Below are 4,997 nucleotides of genomic sequence, written 5' to 3'. Positions count from 1 at the left end.
GTTGAGTGTAGGGCTGGGGGATGGACTGGACGAGCGGGGATAGAGCAGTCAGTATAGCGACTGGCTACGGGCTGGACGTGAGGAGCCGGGATAGCGCAGTCAGTTTAGCGACTGGCTACGGGCTGGACGTGAGGAGCCGGGATAGCGCAGTCAGTATAGCGACTAGCTACGGGCTGGACGGCCGAGGGCTCGGAGTTCGAGTTCAAGAATTGTCTCTTCTCCACGTACAGACCGGCTCTGGGGTTCACCCAACCTCCTATCCAATGATACCGGTGGCTCTTTCCTCGGGAACAAAACGACTGGGCCCTGAAGGTGACCACTCTCTTTCATTTAGTGTCCAGCTCAAGAATGGTGGAGCTGTACCTTCACTCCCCCATGTCTTCATGACGTAGTGCTTAATTATGCACGGGGACAACCTAACCTTACCTCTGAGAAAGTCTGTTCAACGGAATTAATTTCCCGTTCTTTTAAAGGCAGTATTTAGAGGCCAGAGTTAGTATTGCCAGTCTTATCTTCAACACTGTTTATAGTGCAGGTATTTTTGATATATCACGTGACGAGTATTCGCCGTTCGTCCAAAGAATTTGTGCTTCTCGTATTCAAAACTTCCCGGGAATATGGCGGTCTACAAGTATCAATAAAGAAATACACAAACACACACATACATGGATATACACATCAAGTAAAAAGGTTATCTCTTGGCTTAATTAAGCACCAGGCCATAAAGATGTATTGGAGGGGTGGAGGATAGCTCTACCATTCTTGACCTTGGCACTAGATGGAGGTGAGTAGTCAACGTCACACCTTGCCACGTTACCCACGGGGAAACAGCCCCGGGTATGTTGGGTGAAGGTTATGGAGACTGGTCGGGTCCCAGAACAGGTCTGGGTGCCGTGACGACGGGAGAAGTTCTTAAGCTCGAATAACCAGCCCATGTCTAGTCATTTCACTAATTGATCTATGCGGCCTTATTTAAATATAGAAGCTTTTCTCATATATACATATTTTATAGACGTTATTTGTGTATCGTATGTATTTATAAGTATATAATTATAGTATGTATATGTCACGTATTTAAAGAAGACAGTATAGCTCGGATGGGGGCAAGCGGTAGCGCAGTTGGTTGAGGCACTACGCTACAAGCTGGAAGGTAGCGGGATCGAATCCCGATGAGGTCATTGGATTTTTTTCAATTTACCTAATCCTTCCAGCCGCACTAAGGCCCTGGGGTTGACTCATCCTCTAACAGAAATGAGTACGTGGAGTATTCTTGGAATGTTCTTGGGGATAAAGAGCGTTCGGCGCATACGGCTGACAACATCACCGCCATCTGTGAGCCGATTGTCTAGAAAATGTGGGAACCTCAACATCTCACAACCCTATGGGCCTCCACGGCTTGGTACAGGATAGCTTTACTTACTTACTTTACTTAGTATAGCTCGGATAGGCTGGATGATGCAGCTTCGATGCCTGCACAGGCTAGGATTTTTTCTTGGTTGACACTGGTTCAGACTTGTTCAGGAGCCAATCCAAAATTCACAACGTCCAGACAGGCTCTGGGGTCCATCCAGCCTCCAGTACAATGAGTACTGCTGTCTCTTTTCAGGGATTAAAACGGCCTGAGCATGAAGCCGACCACTGCTCTTCACATTGTATGCGGCGGATGGACAGACCACTAGATAACAATCTGTCGAAAACGTATTTTGTAAGTAAGGAAGAAAAATGTTCTGATAAAAATGGAAAGAAGGAAGTATCAGCAATGGAAATATTCGTGTTCCGTCTGACTGTTACGAACATTACACGGAAACGGCGCACCGTTATTTCCCATCTGTATATAAATATGTCAGACGAAGCATACATAACAGATTTCACAGTTGGTGTAAAGTTACATGGAACTTTGAACCCACTCCCACACATATCTTCATGATATGGCGCCTAGAACAAGGACTTAGTATTGCCTAATTCATAGACAGCCTCTGTGTTCTAGTGCTCAGAGTACCTGGCTACAGATCCAGAGGTCCCGGGTTCGATTATCGACGCTACCTGATTTTCTGAGGAGTAATGGGTCTGGAATGGGGTCCACTCAGCCTCTTGAGGATAATCGACGAGCTTCTTGAATGGAAAAGTAGAAAACCGAGATTAACGCCCGTGGGGATCCGTTTCGCTGACCACGCGATACTATCTATCCACAAAAGTTGGCACTAACTTCGCTAACAAGAGGCGGTCGCTCGGTCGGTATAGTTCGCTTGCGGACTAAAAGCCAAGGAGTTTGTTGCTTAATTCATAATTACTGTTTTAAATTAAGAAAGAAAAGAAGAAACTCTGAGAGTTGAACGCTTGGGAGCCATGCAAAAGAGAATGATCATTGATTCCAACATTACAAGAGAACATGCTCCTCATATCTACCTTGAATCTGGAGGCAGTACGCGCCTCTGAAACGTCGATAACCATCAGTTAGACCTGATATTCTCAACATTCTTAGTCCTACGGGTCATTTTCTCAAATAATCTTAGTCCCACTACAGTAAGATCAACGATCCTCTTTTGAATGAAACAAAGTTTTCACCTAGTCCATGAACATTTTAATCTCACACAAATCAACAATGGGATTTTTATTTTCAAGACATCAAATTCCGGAGGCACGCGGTAACGTAGTTGGCTGAGGCATTATGCTACAGCCCGGAAGGTCGCGGGTTCGATTTCCGATGAGGTCATTAGATATTCAGTTGACCAAATTGATCCAGCCGCACTATGACCCTGGGGTCGACTCAACCTGTAACTGAAATGAGTACCAGGAGTATTCTTGGGGGTATAGGGCGGCTGGCGCGTAAGGCTGACCTCACCGCCATCTGTGAGCCGAGTATCTAGAGAAAATGTGGGAGCCTCGAATTCTCAGAACGCTATGGGCCTCCACAACCTGTTAGAGGGATAGCGTTACTTTTATTTTTACCCCAAATTCCACTAATCCCACTGTCAAGCGCCATCAGTGGGTCACATTCCATCGGTTGAGAAACACTGTACTAGATTTCACGGTGTCATAACCCAAAAAACCATGGCACAGTCTCAGTCACGTCTTTGTGTTCCAGTGACCGAACCAATTTCATCCATTTGTTTCAAGTGAAATTACGGTGACAAATGAAAATCGCTGCCATAAACATAGCTTACAACTATATTTAGGATTCCTCAGGTCATTTAATAATGCTCTATCATATGGAGACATCTACGATTTCAGGATTAACAAGAATGGGAAGACGCGAAGGACTGGCAAGCGGTCATTGAGTGTCAGAACCTGCATTTGCCTGGAGGATCTGAGAAAAAATACGAGAATCCTCAGCAGAATGGACGAGTTCAGAGCAGACTTTTAAATCGTAGGCCTCGCCAATACAAATCAGATGCCTTGCCCCTAGTATCAGCCTGCCCCTTGCTCCGCGAATGCGTTAAAACTCAGGACAGATGAACTATTGGACCCAGCAGTAAATTCTTAATCGGCCAGTAAACGGTTAATAAAAACATGCTTTATCAAGACAAATAATAACTATTTTATTATTAAGTACATTAAAAGCAACATATTTAAAATAGGAAGTTCGAAGGCAATTTTAAGCAAGTATCTCTCTTTGAGAGGCGTGACAAGAAGTGAATGAATTGGAGGGTTAGGAGCCTGATCAGGCATTGGTCTTACCGACACATCTTACCTTACGCCCGCACACTCACCAGAGCCTAACTGTAGTGAGTTTCCTCTTCCTTCACTGCACACAGAACATAACTAACATGTTTAAGAAGGCCGCGCCATAGCTCAAGCGGTTAGTCGCAGGCTTCCAACATCGGCCGCCCGAGTTCGATCCCTGGTCTGGTCAATTGGGATTTGTGGTGGAGAAAGTGGCGCTGGGGCAGGTTTTCTCCGAGTACTTCGGTTTCCCCTGCCAGTCTTCATTCCACAAAATTCTCCATCATCATAATAACCCGGGGCAGGTACAATAGGCCAATCAGTGGCCGCCGTGCCGAGTGGACCCAACTGTACTCCACCCACCCCCTGTGCGAATTGAAAAAATATGTTTAAGAAAATAAGTATGTGGTATAAAATGAGTAATCGGCATAGAGATTGGCTACGGGCTGGACAACCGAGAGGTCGGATTTCGAGTCCCAGTAGGTCAAGAATTTTCACTTCTTCAATCGTCCAGACCGGCTCTGGGGTCCACCCAACCTCCTATTCAATGAGTACCGGGGGTGAAGCGACCGGGTCGTGAAGCTGACCACTCACATCCAACTAGTGCCGAGGTCAAGAAAATGTGGATCTATACATCCACTCCCCTACACGTCTTCATAGCGTAGCGCTTAATTAGTTAAGCACGGGGGCAACTTTACCTTCATTGCGACAGATCTGCGTATGCAGTCGCCAGGCAGTCTCGGTTATGTCTTCCGCTTTAGCAGTACGCACCTCAGTAAGAGGATACTTATCAAACACATAAAGGACGTAAATGAAATTTTAACACCGGAAATGGCGTCAGATGTTCGTCATCTACGATTCTCTACTCGAAAAGGGGATATTGCCGGCACACCCGTCTCCTCATTGTCTAACTGCTTCGGCCATATTGATACGTGTAATACAGTTAATGTCAGAAACGGAATAACTTACTAACGAGCGTGTTTCCCAGACAGAATGAATTTGCTCTTGGTGACATGTAATGAGTGAATAAATGTCACATTTCTTAAACCCCATGTAGCTGTCAGACTAACTAACCAACCGACTGACAGACGGACACATTACTTACTTACTTACTCACCAGCGGCCTCCGTAGTCTAGAGGTTACGTTCCAACCTCATGACTCGTGGTACTCGGGTTCAAATACCCGGCGGAGGTCGTCGAATTTTTAAGGGCGGAAAAATTCAGGGAACAAGTCCTCCGGGAGGGACTTTAAGCCGTGGGTCCCGTGTCGTAGCTTTACGGCACGTAAAAGAACCTCATATCTCCAAAGGAGGTCACTGAGCCAAATTACGGAC

Source organism: Cryptotermes secundus, unplaced genomic scaffold (genome assembly GCF_002891405.2).
Source record: "Cryptotermes secundus unplaced genomic scaffold, Csec_1.0 scaffold2042, whole genome shotgun sequence".
Lineage (NCBI taxonomy): Eukaryota > Metazoa > Arthropoda > Insecta > Blattodea > Kalotermitidae > Cryptotermes > Cryptotermes secundus.
The sequence above is the reverse complement of the archived record's forward strand: the minus strand, read 5'-3'. Positions refer to the sequence as shown.